This window comes from Scylla paramamosain, chromosome 5 (genome assembly GCF_035594125.1).
Source record: "Scylla paramamosain isolate STU-SP2022 chromosome 5, ASM3559412v1, whole genome shotgun sequence".
Taxonomy (NCBI): Eukaryota; Metazoa; Arthropoda; class Malacostraca; order Decapoda; family Portunidae; genus Scylla; species Scylla paramamosain.
This window is the reverse complement of record NC_087155.1, coordinates 8,944,192-8,966,691: the sequence shown is the minus strand read 5'-3', so window position 1 is coordinate 8,966,691 and position 22,500 is coordinate 8,944,192.

The window sequence follows — 22,500 nt, the reverse complement described above, 5'->3', positions numbered from 1 at the left end:
TCTCTCTCTCTCTCTCTCTCTCTCTCTCTCTCTCTCTCTCTCTCTCTCTCTCTCTCTCTCTCTCTCTCTCTCTCTCTCTCTCTCTCTCTCTCTCTCTCTCTCTCTCCGGGTGGCAACTGTTGGCTATGTAAATATAAGGTATCGGTCCTTGTATTATAGCCTCCACAGGACTAACAAATATGCGCCGTACACCAACAGGCGCTAACCTTTCCCTAACCACTGGTGTAACCGCCACACATCGACGATCACAACGATTTATGGATATGGCAGGGAGGTGCTGTGTGAATAAGTGTCGCAGTGGTAAAGATTGGCGTCCAGTCATGGAAGAAAAGGGCGAGAACGAGGACAAGGATGAAGAGAAAGAGGACGAGGACGAAGATGTTAAAGAAGACGAAGAAAATGGCGAAGGCGATGACGCACTGTACGAAGAGAACGAAAAGGAGGACGAGGGTGAGGAGGTACAGGACGAGGAGAATCAGGAGGGCGATGGTAAGGCCGGATAAATGGACGAAGCTGGTGAAACGTTGTATAAGGCAAAGAACGAGGAGGACGAGGAAGGGAGTGTGGTTGCTGCTGGCACCGCGCACGACGCTTGGGTACATAAGGTACGACCAGGGAACGCCATGAGGAGATCTGCACGTTACAAGTACCACATAAATTGCGGTGGACACGGTGGCGGCGGCGGCGGAAAGCACAGGTCCGGCCCGGTTTTTTGCCACCCCCCCGCGCGGTGCCTCGGACGGCGGCCACCTTGAAAGTATTTCAAATTCTTCCAAAGTCTCAACTTTGGAATATACAACGTCAGGAGTCCAGCTGGTAAAGGTAATCTTGTAGAGACGCTCAGGAAAATGTAAAGTGGACACCAAGACGACTGATGAGGCATGCAAGTAAATGTCCAATAAATTCCATCCATGCGTCTCATATCATGGACTCCCCCCCCCTACACAAAAAAAAAAAAAATGATGCAGGGACTTTCCTTAATGAAGAAGCATTAAGATAAGGCAGGATCCTTTTCCTGATAAATAAAAATGCTACGAAAATCTTAGCCTGCAGTCTGTTCCGTACTGCGTAGATGGCAATGAAACAAGAGAAAAAAGAATGAAATGTCGAATAACCAAAGGATCGCAACATAAAACTGCCGGTAACAATGCTAAGGAAGATGATGTCAACAATAACAAAGAAAGAGCAGCTATGAACGGAATGACCAATATATATATATATATATATATATATATATATATATATATATATATATATATATATATATATATATATATATATATATATATATATATATATATACACACAAAGGAATGGACCCTCTAAGAGACAAAAGGTGCGCTGCAGAACAAGACCACAGACCCACACAATCCAAGACGGGGATCAAGTGCTGGACAAACTTACGACACTAAACTAAACGCGTATAAACTTTTGTACCCGCGGTCTATAAAGTAAAAAAAAGTTTCTATCGCACTCATCCCTTAACAAAGAGGCGATCAAAGAGAACTACACCTGTACGAGGCGAGGTGGCTTACTATGCTACTTAATAACCTCTTTTTATCAAACTTATCACGCACAAATAACTTGATTCCATTCAACTCAGAGAACACATTGAATCTCAAGTTGGGTGCCTGCTTAATTCACCAACTAGCGGAGAAATCTACAGAACCTTGACATGCAGCCTTTACTGCCTTCACAATGTACAGAAAGTCTCTATTCAGCTGGAAGTCTTTCAGTTACACGAGGCGAGGGGAAGCAAGACGTAACAGCCTCGCATAAAGAGGAACATAAAGGCGTCAGATGATATCTATAGTGAAGTACTGCATCCGTAAAGCCACATAAGAAAAGCCAGGTCTCAATAAAGCGAACAACAGGATGGTAAAGTTTCCCTTTACAAGTGCATCGTCTCTCCAGAGAAAGCGATATAATTTTATTACGAGGAATTGAGAAATCATTAGCAATTATATAGATTTTTTAAACACGCACATTTGCCGATGACCTCGATTTGGTAAGTGGTTTATTGCAGCAAAATCTATCATGCTCGTTAAACTACACGCCAGAAACTTTACTAAGGGCCCTTAAGAGCAAACGATGAGAAAAATGCAGCACTGGAATATCATGTAGCATGTCAGAGCTGCAAACAGAATACTACAGGAGCTCAGGAAACATTACCACCATCATCGCCGTTGTCGTCAGTTGCCAGCAGATCTAAAGCCTCCCTGAGCCTTCTTTCTGCACTCAGTGATGTCCACCGCCCATCTATTCCAGGCCACGCTAACAAAACTTCTTGTCATCTCTTTCTGTAGATTTCTGTATATCCTGCCTTCTTTTTTTTGCCATCACGATGTTGAAATTTTTTTACTTTTATTGACCATCTATTTTGAACGGATGGGTGCCAAGGCATTGAAGAGGGAGCGAGTATTTCAAGTTAAAAAAAAGATCTGAAAATATTAATTTCTATAAATGCAGATAAAGGATTTTTTTTTTAATACTTCTGAACATATGACCTTCCAGACACTTGGAGCAGATGAGAAAGCAATTTCAGATTAAAAAAAAAAAAAAAAGACATCATGAACTAAGGAAAACAACGAGTTAAATGGGAAATGATGCCTAGTCTGGAAACGGTATGTTGTGTCTGCGTAAAGGCGACAGCAGGCAGACAGGGAGTTGACACAGTGCCAATCAGGAAATGGAAAACAAGGCAACGGTAGAGACAGTGAGAGTCAGTGAGATCAGATAATGCTGCCGGCCGAACTGGAATGAACCGACGGGAACAAACCACAGAGGGCGAACTAGAATGAACCAACAAGAACACACCACAGAGAACGAACTGCAATGAACCAACGAGAACAAACCAGAGGGCGAATTGGAATGAACCAACGAGAACACACCACAGAGGGCGAATTGGAATGAACAAACGAGAACAAACCACAGAGGAATAGGAATGGATGACCATGAATAAACACACAGGAAAAGCACAAACCGGAATGAGCGAAGAGGAAAAAAAAATGAACTGGGTGAAAATTAAAAAAAAAAAAATAAATAAATAGAGATCCGAAATAAACGAGCGTGAAAGGATGAAAAATAAAAAAGAAAAAAAAAAGGGTGGAGCATAAAGGACGACGCGGAACGAACGAAGACATAAATAAATAACGCTGAAAAAAAGTGTCTGCACATACGGGAACGAACCATTAATAACACACACACACACACACACACACACACACACACACACATACGAAATATTTCTCTAGATAGCAACCTAATCGGATTAAAAGGACAGATAAAGTACTAAATTTACTGGACAAGGTGGACGCGCGCACACCTGCTTGAGTACCTGCCTGGAAAATTATGCAGTTGTTGTGTCTGCGCTGTGTGTGTGTGTGTGTGTGTGTGTGTGTGTGTGTGTGTGTGTGTGTGTGTGTGTGTGTACCCGCCATCCAACACCCGCCTTCTAAGTTACATAATCTATTTCTTGCCGCGGGTCAGGGGAGTATTTTTAACCCCTTCGTCAGCTGCGGCGTGTCTGGGTCCTCTAGGTCTCTCAGGTCAGGAGGAAGAGTGTGTGGCGTCTCCTGCTATAGATTGATCCCTCCCTCAAGCCGCCTTGGTTAATATATAGTGACTTGCCGCCTAATCTCCTCAGTGTACTAGTCTTTACGAACAGCTGTGTTGCTACCTCACCCTCACCTACTGACTGAAAGGATGGACCATTTTTATCTCTTTGAGTGGGAGCGCTGCGGGGTGTCACTGACCTGAGGGGTGTCACCTGGCGCGGGAGAGGGGGGCGGGAGTGGGGAGGTACAGGGGGCCGAGGGGAAGTTACGGTCTAAAGATGTGATGGTGACTCGCTTCTTCAGATTAAATTAGTTCGTAGTATCGTTACTTACTCGTACGTGCGTCCACGTCTGAGGTGACTAACTCCTCAGGCATTCACTTGCTTTTATGTCTATTTTACGTAACCTCTCTCTCTCTCTCTCTCTCTCTCTCTCTCTCTCTCTCTCTCTCTCTCTCTCTCTCTCTCTCTCTCTCTCTCTCTCTCTCTCTCTCTCATGCAATCCCCGTACACTTGGTTTGATAAATCCCCATCACTTCTTATTGGCAGGCCTGTTATCTCACCTAGTCTCAGAGAAGAACTATCAGTAAAAGGAATAAAAAGAGGATCAGAGTCTAGAAATACCCAATAGGCTCGCTGGCTCAACAACAGTGATGATAATAGCGCCGAACACTCACTCCTCCTTGATCAGACACTCGCGGCAAGGGTTCTGGCACGCTACATTATACTGTTGAACTTGCTAACATGTTAAAGAAGTGTTCCGTCTGCTGGATGCTGTGTTTTACAATGCTGGAGGAATTCATCGGCAGTAATGCAACAAGATGCTTCCACTCATATTATAAAACTAACCCCGGGCGAAATACCAGCAAGTAATAAAGATGTCCAGATGTAATTGAATAGTATTAAATCTTCACCAATAATGTCAGGAGGCAAAGGAATGAACGACTTGTCTCCTACTTCGACAGCGATTTTGCGCGAGCGAGCGAGTTGAGTGAAGCACAGCGTCTTAAGGTGACGTCAGCACGTGTGGAGAAAGAAGTGACATCATTAGCAATTATATAAAAAAAAAAAAAAGTCTCACTGATGATGCACTTTTGAGAGGGATTATTTTGTTTAATATTGAGCAAAACGATGAGGACACGCGTTCCAACACACTCATTCAACGCCTTCACGACTGCATGATTTACGTGGCCATGAGTCAGCCTTCTGCTGCTGCGACTTCACTGACCTTTAGACTTAACAAGACACCACTAAGCATGCAGCATATGGCGCGCGTGTGTGTGTGTGTGTGTGTGTGTGTGTGTGTGTGTGTGTGTGTGTGTGTGTGTGTGTGTGTGTGTGTGTGTTGTCTGTATTTCAATGTGATTATTTAAAGTCTCTCTCTCTCTCTCTCTCTCTCTCTCTCTCTCTCTCTCTCTCTCTCTCTCTCTCTCTCTCTCTCTCTCTCTCTCTCTCTCTCTCTCTTTCTGTTTGCGTTTATATGTATCTGTGAACCTGTGTTTAAATTATGTCTCCCAGACCGTCTATCTGTATGTTTGTTTGTCTGTACACCTGTCTCTTTGTCTATTTATCTATCTTCCTCACCTAACCCACTTATAAATCTACGTATCTCTTTGCCTACGTATCTAAAAAAAAATAAAATAAAATAACGAGAATACAAAGGATAAGTTGAATTACACAGAGCAGATCTCGAGTCAACACAAGGAAACTCTTCTACCTACATCTCTCTCTCTCTCTCTCTCTCTCTCTCTCTCTCTCTCTCTCTCTCTCTCTCTCTCTCTCTCTCTCTCTCTCTCCCTCCACCAATAAGTAATGGCATGTAATTCAAATGAAGACAGATACAACAGCACGGGATCAGCCACTCCATCAACCATCTCGTCAGCAGCGGCGGGAATCTCCTCCTTGTGGTCGTGTAGTGTAACATAATAAACACAATAAACACCGCCAAGAATAACACCCACCATCACCTGCTCCAAGTAGAGACACATTACCAACGCACCGGTTTTAGTAGCTTGGTTATTTGATCTGGCTCCGTTTTTTTTTTTTTTTTTCACGGCTGAGGAACAAATGTCATAGTTCTTAGCTGTAAATTTCTGGGTTACGTCGTCTCTCTCTCTCTCTCTCTCTCTCTCTCTCTCTCTCTCTCTCTCTCTCTCTCTCTCTCTCTCTCTCTCTCTCTCTCTCTCTCTCTCTCTCTCTCTCTCTCTCTCACACACACACACATACATCCGGTGAGGGAAGCTGGAGATGGTGTCAAGACATCATAAAATATAAAGGAAAAACAAACGTCAAGAGGGCAACCCACCTTCAGTGCTTGGTCTTCCCGTACCCTCCTTTCCCACCAACACGTGATGCTTGCAGGAAGGAAGGAAGGTAATGCACCCACCACTTCCCCCATCCACCACCTCCACCTTGCCTTCACCACCCCAACCTCCCTTGCAACCCTCCTCCCGCGTACCCTCCTACAAGCATGTCATCCCCGTCAGTATCCTGCCCCAGCATCCTTCCTCTAACACCTCAACACCCAGCCGCCCCACCAAGCACTATCTACCCCCATTGCTTCAGAAGCGCTTGTTACACGGAACAGATGCAGTGTGGAGCGAAGGACAGCGGCGTGTGGAAGGAAGCTAAGAAGGATAGCGACGTGTAGAGAGAAGCGAAAGCAAGAGAAAGCAAAAATGTAAATAGCACTGATTAGGAGATGAGAGCGAGGTGTAAGGTGTGAAGAGAAGTAAGAAAGGAGACGGGGGAGGTGCGGATGAGGTGATGAGTGAGAGAGCGAGGGGTTAGAGGCGCAGTAGCAAGGGACAGGTAAGGGAGGCTGGGGGGTGAGATAGGAAAGTAGTGGCAGGGAACGAACGTTGCGCGGCCATAGGAGGGAGTGAGGACAGGCGTACAGCAGGTAACAAAAGCAGCTTGCTCCTTCTTCTTCTCCTCCTCCTACACCTTCTCTTCCTTCACTTCCCCCTGCTGTTCTTGCTGTTTCTCCTCTTCTACCTTCTCATCCTATTTGTCTTCCAAGTAATTATTAGTTCTCTCTCTCTCTCTCTCTCTCTCTCTCTCTCTCTCTCTCTCTCTCTCTCTCTCTCTCTCTCTCTCTCTCTCTTTCTGTGTGTGTGTGTGTGTGTGTGTGTGTGTGTGTGTGTGTGTGTGTGTGTGTGTGTGTGTGTGTGTGTGTGTGTGTGTGTGTGTGTGTGTGCGCGCGCGTGTGTGTTAACAGTGCTCAAATCATCACGTCTTAAGAGTACATCTTAAAAATATCCCTCTCCTTTCCATGAAGAAGTAATGGAGGAGAAATATCTTTAAAGGATTTCCTGGTAAGAAAGTTCGCAATCAGCCACCAGGTGAGGTGTGAGGGCGAGAGGTGAGCAGGCTGGGTTAGGAGCGTGGGTGAAGAGAAAACCGTGGAGCAAGGAAGAAAAATAACAGGAGATAGAACCACGTCTTTTATTCTAGAGAACGCGAGGCGAGAGGTCCACTTACTCATTTGGCCAGTAAAGAAAACGCGAGGGCAATTGACACCAGCTCGCAGCGCTCAAGGCCACGACCTCCAGCCTCGCTTCAGCCCATCCCATCCCCGGCCTCGCCAGCACACCTTCCCTTGCTGCGGAAGCAAAACTTGCAGTATTTATTTACCATCGTGAGCAGGAGAATTTTGAATGTTTCAGTGACAACGGCACTCAGATATACTACACTTACACCCCTTATATGATACTGCTGGATGCCAAGCACGTGTTGTGATGCCCTTTGTTGGTGTAATTTAGGCACATGCAGCTCCTATGCTTAACAATCAACCTCGGCGCCTCCGATGTGAGCTTCAGGCCAACACAAACTGCATAATAACTGTATGACGGCGATCTATGCAGACTCACAGGACCCTTAGATTTCAGCAGACTCGGCAAAAGTCTCATTCGAGCATGAGAGAAATGGTGCTGGGAAAGAAGTGCGTCTTGGCAAAGGCGAGCCGGAAGGTTGAAGGCCTCGCTGCTGAGTCATCGCGCACACACTGCCGTGATCCTGAACGCAGCCTCAAGGAAATCAGGCTCATCCTCCTCCTCAGAAACAAACTCATATAAAAAGCATGCAAACTTCTCGGAGCTCTCTCCACACACACACACACACACACACACACACACACACACACACACACACAGCACAGCACAGCACATCATATTTTTTTGTATTCTTTAGGATTTAGTACCTTGGCCATTTGATAAAGAGTAAGAAATGATGGTTATTTTGACTGCGCTTCGTGAATGATAACCTCTCTTCCGGTGTCCTCGCGAAGTTAGGTGTGGGCGAGAAACACAAACTTTTCTTGGAAGCGAGCGAAACATGCGGGTGTACGAAAAAAAGTGTCATCTTTCAAATACCAAAGGTTTATATTCACACACACACACACACACACACACACACACACACACACACACACACACACACACACACACACACACACCGCAAAACACAGTCAGCACCCGGACCTCGAGGTTTTGTGTTCGCGAAAAAATCCTTCCAGTGAACGGTACCCGGGCGCTGCAGCACACCTGGGAGGCCACGGGCGGCGGCCACACCTGTCTGGCGAGCACCGGTGGGCCTTAACACACAATGCAGTTCACCGGCATTCTTGTGTGTGCGTCAGCGCGTGCGTGCGTCCGTGTGTGCGGCGTGCGGCGGGCGGTTCTCCCTGGCGAGGTCACTGCTCCCGCCACGCCTCCCCTCCATCGCCGCCGCTACCCTGACCTCTGAGTTACCTGCAGGGCCACACGTTTATCTGTCGTCGCCCTGATGGTGCTACCGGTGCCTCGTTGATAGCAGGCGCTCGTGCGGTGAAGGCCGTTGTCATGCCCGGACGGCTGTACAAGGCGCCCGTGTCGCTGCTACGAATGCTAGTAAAGGCGAGGGTGTGGGTGGTGGAGACGGCATGTGCTCAGTGCTGTGAATATTGTATTGCGTTTGCTGCTCCTGCTCTTGCCTTTACTTTTTGTGTTAATATTTCAAGGATGTTTTATCGTCATTTGCTTATTTCTAATACATAGACAAGTGCACACACACACACACACACACACACACAACACTTCCTTCTCGTCCTCAGTACACTTCTCAGTGTCGAGTGACCTTTAACCTCCACCATTCTCCCTCACCTGTCCACCTCCCAGCCACCTTTCCCTGCCTCCCCTCACCCTTCCGCTCACACCCACACCTTCCTTCCTACCCTCCCCATGTCCACCCACACACTTCCTCCTTCCACCCACCTGTTTCTCTCCCCTGTGTCGCTCCCCCCCCCAGACCCTATTTTCCTTCCCCGTGCCCCTTCACCCGCTGTGGCATTTGAAGTCGTGACTCCCAACAAAAAGCGAAGGAGGGACCCGTGAGGCGGACGTAGGTAGGGCAGGGCTGGGTCGTTGATATTTGGCACGGTGTTGAGTGGCCGTTTTCTCCAACCCTCTTACCCTTCTTCCCCTTGCCTTCCCCTTCTTCGCAGTCTTTTCCTTCAGCTCTTCTTTCTCTTCCTCTTATCTTTGTTTCCTCTCTTCCCCTTCCTGTACGTCTCCTTTCTTCTTCTTACCTAAACCTACTTTTATCCTCCTTCTTTCCCTGACCTTCTCTTTCTTAACTTCTCTGCCTCAAACTCCTCCTCATCCTGCTTTTTCTTCTCTCCCTCCGCCTCCCCGTAACCCACTGAATACTAGGAAAACTCCCTCCCTACTCCTTACCTCCCCTACACTTTACCATCTGTACACACACAAGATCCTGTACATCATATATGCCACTCTAACACACACACACACACACACACACACACACACACACACACACACACACACACACACACAAGGCATAGAAGGCGCAATCAACGACGATGAGACGGTTCAAAGGTCAGAAACCTGGAGACAGGAGAACCGGATGAGAAATAGTCTTAGTCGTATTCAAGCCACAGAAGTGAAGAGATGCATGCAGATTCCAGCGTCCCCATGTAACACTGCAACGATGCAACGTCAAGAAGGTGCACCACAGCTATACAGACACGTACTTTACGCCCGAAGATATGCTAATGAGAGCGCTTCTGGCCCTAGCGGGTGACCAGACGACAGGCGTGGACTGGACACCCCCCAAAAGTCCCGGTTTCAGAGAGAAAAAGTAGTAAGGATCCGGGAGCAGTAGAGAAAAAAAAGAAAGGAAGAATGTTCAGAGTCAAGAGAGCCAAGACTACTGAGGAGGAGGAGGAGGAGGAGGAGAGGGAAGAGGAGGGAGAAGATTAAGACTAAGCAGAGAAGGGGGGGAAAAAAGAGAGCGATTGTGGAGACACAGAAAAGGAAGACAAAGAAAAAGGAAAGTTGATCTTCAATTTTTTTTTCTCACAATCCGTCGGCCTCCAGATCCTGTCCCCCACCTTCCTCTCCCATCACCTTCTCACCCCCTTCTACTACGAGTATATCCTGAAATGCCATAACCGTGCTCCAAACAGTAATAAAAATAGAAAAGTATCATACGAACACTCTCCACACACACACACACACACACACACACACACACACACACACAGATAGATCCGTGATGGGTGCGTGGCCTCAATGGCATCGGAAGGGAGGAGGCTGCGCGGGAGTGATCGCGACGCTGCAGTAACCTCACTCTCCCTGATTAACCACCAGCGCTTTCTCTCTGCCACTTAACCTTTTAGTCTGTGTGTGTGTGTGTGTGTGTGTGTGTGTGTGTGTGTGTGTGTGTGTGTGTGTGTGTGTGTGTGTGTGTGTGTGTTTGCTTAGTTTATTAAGACGTAGAATCTTTTTTTTTTTATCCACCATGGACATACACACACACACACATTTCCTCTCTCTCTCTCTCTCTCTCTCTCTCTTTCTCTCTCTCTCTCTCTCTCTCTCTCTCTACTTTGCTGCCTTCCACGGATCTATTCATCACTCCACCGCGCTGCACCTGAGGCACTGCACCCTCCCCACCTTGCCATGCGTCACTCCAATTACAGGTAACACTTGCCATCAGCCATGCCAGTGCTCGCCCTTAACTCACAGCGTCGCCTTGGAGCACACGCTGCTTGTCACACCCGCTCGAGCGGCTCGCGTCTGAGTGGTGTTGACTTATAGAGTGGTGCAGTTACCTTGACTCATCTGCTAAATTTACAGTGATGCATAAGGTTGTTCACTGTATTTATTTGTAGTCATTGTTGTTTACTACGTGAAGAAAAGAGGAAAGGCGGGGTGGAGTGGTTTTGTTTTATTCTTTCCTGTCTCTTACCTGTAGTTTAATGCTACAGTTGCGTATTATTTCAGTGGATATCCTCTTAATGAACCAACAGACTCAATATGTGAAAAAAATAAATAAATAAATAAGTGGACGGGGAGAAGCTTTGTTCTGTTGTGTCCTATTCCCGCACACAGTTTACCAATAATAGCATATCACTTCAGCATATATGACCCAATGGAGCTCGTGGTATTTGTTCTTCCTATGCATTTTTCAGTGAGATTTGGGTACGTTATCATAAAAATGGGGTACAGAAGAATACAAAGAGGGTGAACAAAATCTAGTCGTCCTGCACAAGACGTCTCCTGTATACCTACGCCAGTACTTTGTTATACGTCACCCAAACCCATAAATCTTGCCACCCCTCTCTTAAAACCTTGTGGTGTACTCACGCCAACGCACTACATGCACTCGTCCACTACCCTCTTTGTAAACCAATCTCTGTCTCCTTCTTGAACCTGAGTTTATCTACGGACGCTGAAACCCATTACTATACGCGTCCCAGCTCTCTCGTTCCCCACAAGAACCTTATTTATATCTCCTTTGTTAAAACTCCAACAATATGTCTGGTCTTTTAAGTTAGTTTATCACACGCACAATGAAATATACAAGGTGGAAAGCACACGAGGTAGTCTGGCGGAGAAAAAGGAGAACACGTCAGGTGCGGGGACAGGGTGGGTGGCAGGTGCATCAATACAGGTGTGATGGGAGGTGCTGGTGCGTGTTCCCGTGACCTGAGACTCATTTGTCAAGAGGAGGTAAAAATGTACTATAGCCATGTGGTGGATACGCCGGCCTGGCTGCCGTTGCTTCGCCCGCATTGTGGTGTAGCGTTGGGTGCATGCATGAATATCGTCACAAGGAAGAATTTTCTTTTCATATATATTTTCTATGTGGAGTTTAGTATTTTAATTCTTTTATATTCCCAATAATAGTGGGCGCCAATACAGCGGGGCCAAAATACTTATCAGTCTATCAAGAAATCCTATTATTAGCATCTTAACGTGAAATTCCTTTCATTCCTGAATAACAGCATCCAAATCGGTAGCAAGAGAGGGAAAACACCTGATATCGCACAAGTGTACTTGTACTGCACACACACACACACACACACACACACACACAAAAAAAAAAAAAAAAAAAAAAAAAAAAAAAAAACGCCTTTTAGTCACAAAGCGGACGCAATTCCATCACACCACGCGAGGCCACCGTCGCAAGATTTCATACTCAACTAGATCCTCGCCTTTGTCTCTCTCGATCAAGTTTTATTTTCTAGTAAGAACTCAACGACTTCCCTCGCCGCCTGAAGACCATGCTCCTCCCCCAGCCACGCTAAGTAAAGGCTGCTGATGCCCTGCCGCTGACGGCCTGCTGATGTCTCACTTCTACTGATGTACTAATACTACGTATCTTACTACTGCGTCAGCCAATACCAAGCCGCGGTGTGTGTGTGTGTGTGCGTGTGTGTGTGTGTGTGTGTAAGAGAGAGAGAGAGAGAGAGAGGAGAGAGAGAGAGAGAGAGAGAGAGAGAGAGAGAGAGAAAGGTAGGTGACCGCGGACCTGTCGAGGCGGTAGAGTCGCTGATCCCAACAGCAATGGCACCGTAACGTCATCCACACGACCACTTCGTAACAAATGGCGGCCGCGATGCGCGACGGTACGCCAAACTCGCGAGAGAGTAGCGCTTCACGGATTCGAGTTCGGAAGTTTGTTGTTGGCGCTGCTCAGCTCACTAGCCGCTCTCTTAAACACCGGACAGGTCACTGTGTATCTCTTAATCAGAAGCCTGATTCACACTGGAGTTGGAGAGTCGGTGAATAAGTTATGAAGAAAAATGAAAGAGAAGTTACGTTGATTTATCTTACGGAACGCGGGTGCTCCTTCTGGTAACGAACGTTAAATAAATACTGTGTGGGCTGCGTTAGTTAACCAGAAATAACCAACATAATAATGATGAAGAAAAGTGTGTTGACTACCGCGCTGTTTTTAGATCTGCATGATGTGTCGTTAGGTCGCTTTGTAAATTCGCATTTATTCTTTCGCTTTTACTTAACATTAGTTTCTCTTCTATCTTGCTCTGAGCCACGCCAAGAGTCTGGAATGCACAACTTCCTTGATACTTTCTCTGTGACGACGCGAAGTTTCTGGATAAAGAGTTGAACAATCGGTGAACATCCTTGTATTAAACACCACAACAAGTTCAAAACACTCACACTGTAACAAATTCGCAAGCTGATGTTTGTTTTCTTTGGCGATATGAATCACAAGATGCCATCGTGTGCGGCCTTGCAACGGAGGGAATGGTGGGGGGCGTTTGTTGCCAGGACCAGGAGGCACCCGCTGAAAGAAGGCTCATGCTGCGTGTCTTGCTTCTTTTTTTAATAAGACTTTTGTGACGTGACGAAACCACTGCATTACGGCAGGATTCATTCACATTCGTCCCTCGTCAAGACAACTTTTGGGTGAATATGCATCGGCCTTCTTCTTTATTTCCTTTTTTTTTTTTTTGTGCATCTCTCTCTCTCTCTCTCTCTCTCTCTCTCTCTCTCTCTCTCTCTCTCTCTCTCTCTCTCTCTCTCTCTCTCTCTCTCTCTCTCTCTCTCTCTCTCTCTCTCTCTCTCTCTGTGTGTGTGTGTGTGTGTGTGTGTGTGAGTATATACAAAGGCAGAACTGTAACACACACTGATGACATTATTAACCTAGCTACAAACTGGTGTCTTACTTCTCCACAGAGTGAAGGATATGCTGTCAAAGGGTCCATGGCATTACAATACAATGTCTTTAAGGTTGGTCGACTGATTATACGAGTATTTAGGCGCCGTAACAACAAGGTCTTAATTATGGCGAATAGATGAACAGCATACACACGTCACGTGGGGCGCAGCGGAGGCGGCGGGGTAGCTGTGCTGATTCAGGAATGCTGACAGGACACGCGGCATAAAACTTCCAAACAACGTCCATATTCTTATCTAGAATGTCCAACAATGTCAAGCGAATTGATACTTATCACCTTAATGTACAACCGGTTTGTGTAGCTTTTAGTTGGGTGACCGCGTAAGCTGTCCACCGCGGATTGAGTTACCCGGGCCTCTCACTCCCAAGGCACACACCGATTTTGATCAAAACACGCACCCGTGGTTTTTATTAACATAGTCAAGTGCGATGACACCTGTGGAGGCCTTTTGGGGGAAAGTCCGGTGGATTATGAGCCAGGAGGAAACAAAGCCACGCCTCAACTCCGTGCGCCTCTCAGCAACATGTGAACAGCAGGAATGTTGAGAAGGGAATATATAAATACAGAAATTCACTTGGAAAAAACTCGCTCTCATTTTAAGATAAAGTTTCAATCTTAGCACACCACTGACGAGGCTCAAGGCGCGAGCAGTATTATATGACACTGCTCATGAGGGCAGAAAACAAGCAGTGAAGGAGGTGAACGAAGTAAATGAAGAAAAACATCCTCATGCTCCTCCTCACCCTTCCTCTCGTTGTCATTCTCAATCTGATAAATTTTCTCCGTCACACGCCTTGTGGCCTCCCTGTCGCCTCCTCTTTCTTCTCTTCTCCTAAAGACTCGTCTCTCCTTCAGAGGAGTTCGGAGGTGGGAGTGGTTGGCTGGGGCGGGCTACTTATGTCAGCCCCTTGGTTTGCCGGGTGTGTGGGAAGGACCGAGGGATGGAAGAGGGGAAGGGAAAGGAACCAGACAGACACTCCCACACAATCAAACAATCAATATTTTATGTCTCCTCCCCCGACGAGGCGACCGCGAACATGGGACAGGGCTAGCATCGCGCCACTCGCATCCTTCCCCTGCCTGGGCCTCACTCGCAAAGCCCTCCACCTCCGCCCAGAGATCACTGGCTCACCCTCGAGACCTCAATGGTATCAACAGACATCGTAGTGTGTGTGTGTGTGTGTGTGTGTGTGTGTGTGTGTGTGTGTGTGTGTGTGTGTGTGTGTGTGTGTCTGTGTGTGTAGTTACTCCATATTCCTACAGTCATGATACTTATAAAGGGTAGAAAAATAAAGAAAATATCTAAAATAAAAATTCATTCACAAGGTCAGAGTTCTTTTTTTTCCTCCTAAACTTGAAAATTCCTGCAAACGTGCCAATTACCACGATTATGTGGAGAGAATATTGGTGGTTTATCTGCTTAACGAGAATATTATCAATCTTCCTGAAGTCAAACGCAAATAGAAAATACCTTGAGCCCGGATTTTTTTTTTTTTTTTTTTTTACTTCTTTAGTGTTGTTGCCAGTTATTCAGATCACTGAAACTCAATACTCGCCTGCATTTCCTTGCAAATCTAGTGGACTTGACGCACTTCTACACTGGGGAGGCCTACGCACGTACACAAGCAGACAGGGAACGCAGGCAACGTGTGAAAGACCTGTTTTCGTGACTGGTCCATTCCTAATATTGTTTTTTGCCGTGGATACAGACTCCTCAGAAAACGTTCAAGCAAGAGCAGAAATTTTTCGTCGCATTCCCAAACAAGGCGCGGAGGTGGACGCCCTGGCAGTAATTTGTAAAGAAAGCACGGCTAAGGGGGAGATCGCCGAGTCATCGCAGCCAAAGTCGTACTGTTATGTTCTTCAATCAAGGCTGGGTTGTACGTACGTGTATTAGTATCGGTCTGGGTCCGCGCGATGGAAATCCTGAGCGGGTGGTGGTCTTGCAGTCTTGGCGTGGGTCTGATGCATGCCAGCAGGCGAGGGTCAGTGTGAGCGTGACGCACAAGCAGCGGGTCAACAGGCCTTCAGCATTTACCTTTGTTTCTATGTTGTTGTGGTGAAGGTCGGCCTTGCTGTGCACGCCACGCGAGGCGCTGTGTCGCATCCCCAGAGGCGGGGACGCAGCCCACGTTTTCTGCTTCATACCACGGCGAATGGTGCTGCTGACTGCTGAAGCTGTACTGCTCCTGCTTCTGTTTTTATCTTTATATATATATATAATATATATATATATATATATATATATATATATATATATATATATATATATATATATATATATATATATATATATATATATATATATATATATATATATATATATATATATATATATATATATATATATATATATATATATATATATATATATATATATATATATATATATATATATATATATATATATATATATATACAGTAATATCATTTAAAAAATAACATTTAAAAGACCAACAGGAGCCTATACAGAAGAAACTCCTCACTGACACCAATATCTTTGTTTACAACAGTCTAACATTACTTTCCTGTTTCTGGTGACCTTACCATACACATGGTATGCTGGCGGCCGTCACGCAGCCTCCCGCCCACCTCGACCTACCCAGAAACAGTGACGACCAAGAGATTAGGAATGAACACCAACCCTCCTGACCCGCGGATCTTCACCCCACCCCTTCCTCTCCCTACCGGCGGGACCCCTGCTGCCTCGACCCTGGCCCCGATGGGATGGCGCCAACGTCCCGAGGTGCCGAGGAGATATGGAGGCCATGACGGCAAGGCAAGGGGCCGGCGTGTCTAATGCCCTCTTATCCTTATTATTTTGGCGACAACTCCCGTAGTTAAGGGAGTTTATCTGCTCTTATTTAGCCTGTGACGGCGGGTCTGGCGTTGTTATGGTAGTGAGGGCGGGAAAGGGGACGTTATGAGGACAAGAGGCCTGCCTTCATGCTGTGCAAGTCCCTCAAAACACAGCTGTACACACTTGCACAGCACAGTGACCTGCCGCTGCATGTAACACCATCCACTCCATACAGCAGCAAGCCACGCTCATTACCACCGCCGCCTGCCGGGCTACTGGTGGGAGGCGGGGATGCGATGTGCATGCTGCCGCCTGGAGTCTTCCACCACCATTACCAATAATGCAAATCGTACATATAAAAACATGTGTACTACGTTTGTTTTTAAAAGTTAGTATCTTTACTGAGAACACGATTATGAGGAACTTCAGGCGTGGCAAGGTGTTTTGGGGCACACACCTCTGCATACCGCACCAAGATGCACATGGCCTTGATACACGCACACATAGCTAAACAACAATTTGCATAGTGTGCCGCAATCTCCGAGGTAAAAAAAAGTGTAATAATAACACACTGAAAAAGACTAATCAACTTCCAGTTTTAAAATATTATAAGTCCACGAGAAACAAGTAAAGGCACTAAGTTACTGTGTCCACAATACAAGCTCGAAATATTCAAGAACTCACACGAGCAACGATAACAGAGCATATTATGAAAGCCAACAACAAATGGCAAGAAAAACTGCGCCCAGCACCGGCTCAGCCCCGTTGCTTATCGCTGTCCCCATCCCGCCTGTATGTTTGCTCTTCTTTATTTAGCCACGAGGGTCACTGCCTCGCTCTTTGCAACGGGTCAGTTCTCAAGCTGGGAAAGCCAGGCCTGGGAGCATGGCACGCCACCACGGCACCGACGCCCCACTGGCACCCCACGGCCCCGACCCCGCGTAGCCCTAAGCAAAGAGAGGGAGTGTGTGGGACGAGGCTCAAATTAGTCACTCGGTTAGTGCCACATAACTGATCCTTGTTTTTTTTTTTTTTTTTTTTTATTTCCTTGTTTACAGTCCCAGACCACCAACGCCTCGCCCTAGGCAAGCCTGTCCGTCTTGGTCACGTGTCAGAACCCACCCAAAATAGGCCTAAACTAATGGGAACGTGGTCGAGGCGCAAAAAAGAGGAAGGGAATTAACCTGAACTTGATGGATGAGGTGAACAAAACATCCACCAGCCCCTCCCTCGGCCGCCGCGGCTGTCTGTACGGATTACCACATCTGATATTATAAGCTTACCTTACGAAAATGCGGGAACGAGGCCTAATCACACTGTATGGACGGGAGGGAGAAGGCTGTTGAGGAAGACAAGGAAGGCATCAGGACATGCGAAAGAAAAGAGGCAGAAGAATTCTACCACGCGACACGGTACTAGAAGCCTCGTATATTGAAAGGAAGGAGGGAAGTTAAGATACTTGTAACGATCATATGAACAAGGATTGAACTGAGGGGACGAACTATAATGCAACGAATAAAAGAAAAAGAAAAAAAAATCTGCGCATCCCATGTAAAGGCATGTATGACGCGTGACCATTGATGTGCCAACACATTTTTCGTTCTCGTTTGCTGGAGTGGTTAGGTAATGCACGTAAAACAAAGCCAACCTCATCCTATTTTGCATCAATGCAATGGAAGAAGTCAAAAATATGTTTTAATGTAAAACGGGGCAGAGAGAGAGAGAGAGAGAGAGAGAGAGAGAGAGAGAGAGAGAGAGAGAGAGAGAGAGAGAGAGAGAGAGAGAGTCAATGATAGGTAAAAAAAAAAAAAAAAAAAAAAAACTAAGGATGAACACTCATGGAACTCTGACGTCTGTTGCTGAGCTCCCCCAGGGAGTGGCCACAACAAAAGAGTAACTCACGCCCACCTTGCCACATTTAGCCTGTTTTATAATCCCACCCCTGAGGGGCCATGCGACAGGTGGCTAAAACTCAGCGCGCTGTATCCCTGGGAAGAAAGAGGCCAGATAGTCAAAAATAAACCGGATAAAAGACTAAAATCGCTACGATGTCAGTTCATTCTCCACTTAAATGCAGTGCCACAATGGAAAATATATGTATATCTATCTATCTATCTATCTATCTATCTACGAGTATATATATATATATATATATATATATATATATATATATATATATATATATATATATATATATATATATATATATATATATATATATATATATATATATATATATATATATATATATATATTTATAACACATGAATGTACAAATGGCAGAAGTGTGAGTGAAAAGTAAGCTCTAGCAAAATTTGTTCTTCCCCGTGTGTGTGTGTGTGTGTGTGTGTGTGTGTGTGTGTGTGTGTGTGTGTGTGTGTGTGTGTGTGTGTGTGTGTGTGTGTGTTATCGTCTCGCAGAAGTAATCATATACAATCAACACTGAAGTGAAAGAATATACTCGTATATATATTCTGGATCAACAAGGACGGATTATGAAATTTGTAAACGTATGAGTAGCTTCAGAGGGGAAGCTACTTTCAATATTACATTTTGAGAGTCGAATATTTATTGACAGAGTAAGAACATAAAGCCGTGGATCCTCGACAGGACGCCACACTAGAATTGTTATTCTATCGCCTTTACTCCACGAGGGATGAAGTGATAAGGAAAGATACAGAATGGATTGACAGAAGGGATGAAAAATCTGTGCAGTACAAAAAGGGATTTCTGTTGCTGCTGCCGCTGCTGCTCGCCTCACAGAATACACACGAGTTTCCAGGTATAAAGTTTGCTTCACAGTACACCACCAGACAAGACATTAAAGCTTGTTTGCAATGAACTGGTGCCATACTGGGAAAGTGAGGTCACGAAGGATGTCTCAACATATCAGAAGGTTTTATCCGTATTCTTATCATCTTCAGTCTTTTTGTGACTGTGACTGAATATCAATACATCATTGCAAATATCAATATCACGAGATTAACAAGTGTAAAAGAAGAAAAAACGGAAATAAACTTACAATGAAACTCATAACTAACATAAAAGTAATCCAACCCCATACTAAAAGAATGCAAGTAGTCCATATTTTTTTTTTTAAAGAAAGCTGTAAAACACCGAAATTCCTCCAAAGTAGAGACAAATAAAGTCATTGAGACAAGAAGCAAAACATTTTGGGTGGAAGGAGAGGAAGAATAACTAGAACCACAAACAAGGTAATGAACACTGGTGCCACACGAGAAGGAGCAAGAAAGTATAATGTGCCAGGAATGGGAGGGGGACAAAAACATAAATGCAACATGACACATCAGAAGACAACATTCATGACGGAGTGAACGTAAATGCCTGAAGTAAAAAGGATGAAGAGTAAAAGAGAAAGATTGCTTAAATGTATATATTTGTTCAGTTATGTATGTATGTATTTTGTATGTATGTATGTATGTATGTATGTATATCCATCCGTCTGTCTCTTCCTACCCATCTATCTACCCACCCACTATGCATGTATGAGTACGTATGCTATCCGTCTGTCTCTCCCAGCCTATCCATCTACCCACCTACCTTCCTTTCTTTCCTCTAATTGTCTATCTATCTGGCGATCTTTTTATCTATTTTCCTATCTAACTGTCTGTCCATTTACCTATCAATCTACTAATCTATCATTCTACTTATCTATCTCTCTGTTTATCTAACAACCTACATACCTAACACCCTACCTACATCCCTATCTGTCTATCATCCCTATTCTATCTACCAATCCACGCGGCTCCAGATCTGCTCTCCAATTTACACATCCACACGTCCACCCAATTACCGTCTCCACATCTTTTCCACTCCCCGTTGTGCTTAAGAAGGTGCATCGAAGGAGTAAAATAACAATAATGATGACATACTGAGGTAGCGAAGTGCAGATCCTCAAAGGAGAGACAAGAAGCAACATGGGGGAACGGGAAGGAAGGAATAAGGAGAGAAGGGGGAAGAAAAGCACGAAAAGGAGAACTACATAGAGACAAAAGAAGGAAACAATATGGTATTGTTTCAGCATTTCTGCTGACAGAAGGAAATAGAGGGTGGGAAGAATAGAAATGGTGAGAATGAGAAGATAGGTGAAAATAGTGAAATATTTGAACAAAAGCGTATGGAGAAGAAAATAAGAAGTGAGAATGAGAAAGCAGATGAAAATAGTGAAAGATTTGAGTAGAAGGGAAGGGAGAAGTAAACAAAAATATAGTGTGAATGAGAAAGCAGGTGAGAACACTGAAAAATTCGAGCAAATAAAGGAGATGGAAAAAAGAGCATTAACCCTTTCATTACTAGACTATAATTTCCGTATTAATCTTTTTTTTTTTATACATATTTGTACTGGAGTCTCTTAAATAATTCCCTAACCTAGAAAAGACCAGACTAGATTAATCCTCTATTCCATATTCTGTGTCCACGTAAACTTCCTTTTCTTCACTGTTCTGAATGCTAACAAAAGACAAACGAAACAATGAAAAAAAAAATTTAAAAAATACGTAAAAAACAATCAGTAATAATAACATTAACAGATTCGAGGGAGAGCAGGAAGAACAGTTACGGACAGCTCATGGTGGGGACAACGAGCGAAAATTAATCTTACGCATCTACAATTACGCTGGGTATAGTCAAATACAAACAAAAGAGAAAATAATGAGTTAAGTGCATTACAGAAACTTTATTTTAGCTAGTAGCGTGAGAGAAGGACGCCGATGAACGAAGTAAAGGAAGTAAAGTGGAGAGAACGTGAGGCAGTACTGATAGAAAATGATGAAGAGCAACACGATCATAACAGTTATAAGGGGAAGGAAAAAAAATATACCACCTGTTAATTAAAACACGTACAGACACAATTACGGCAAGTAAGAGAAACAGATCGAAGGAGCAAAGCAAAACCTCTTATTTGCTGACAGAAAAAAAAAATGAGATAAAAACAAAAAACAAAAAAAAAAAAAAAACACTTGAGCAGCTTCAATTAGAGCGACGAACTTATGGAAAGATAAGAATAAAAAAATAGAGTTTATTTAGCTTTCCCGGTATTATCCAACCTGGTATTTTCCTCCAGCAGATTAATGTAAAAAGTAAATTTGGAGAAAAGAAAGTTCTCAGGAATAATAATGATAAAAAAATCAATTACGAAAAGAAGTAATCAGAAGAGAGAGAGAGAGAGAGAGAGAGAGAGAGAGAGAGAGAGAGAGAGAGAGAGAGAGAGAGAGAGAGAGAGAGAGAGAGAGAGAGAGAGAGGTATCTATCTACGCACCTTAGAATCCACGCAGGCTTATCTCAGCGAGGACATGAGCGACCGCAACTTGTCCTCGTCTACCTGTAAAGCGAAGAGAGAGAAAAAATGTACTCACTGAATATTCACACACACTCACACACACACACGGAGCGAGGAGGTAGTGGAGGCGAGCGGGGCGGGGCGGGACTGGTGGGGATGGATGGACGTGTGGGAGCAATGACCGCACACACTCATATTCATTCATTCGTTGGTCCACTCCGGCGGGGTTCACAGAGAGGGTCATTCACCGGTAATTGGCTCAACTCTCACTCCCACAAACCGCCCCCTACCTCTCTCTCTCTCTCTCTCTCTCTCTCTCTCTCTCTCTCTCTCTCTCTCTCTCTCTCTCTCTCTCTCTCTCTCTTACACATCTACTTATTTAGTTTTATCGTGTTGCAGCATATCCTCGACTCACGACCCCTACTCAATGGGCAGGCAGTCTCGTCTCACCTCAGGTAACAAACTCAGGTGAGGCCTAAACGCTGCTCCCCACTGTACTTCCACCGTCACCAGGTAAGGGGCGCAGGTGAGTAGAGAGTGAGTGAGTGAGTGAGTGAGTGAGTGAGTGAGTGAGTGAGCCGATATTGAGAACCGTGATATTTTTCTGATTCACTGTAGGAAAAAAGTAAGGGAAGCAGATGCGTGACCGGGAAAAGCAAAGCACAGCAGCGAGAACCTCTCTTCCTCCTTCTCCTTCTCTTAATTTTCTTTTTTTTTTTTTCAGTGGTGTGCAATACTTCCGGTGGAGATGAAAAATGAGCCTTTTTACATCTAGGAATATTTCATTTCTTAAGTTTAGAGGTTTTACTTCCGGGCATGCTCAAATGCGCGCGCGCACGCACACACACACACAC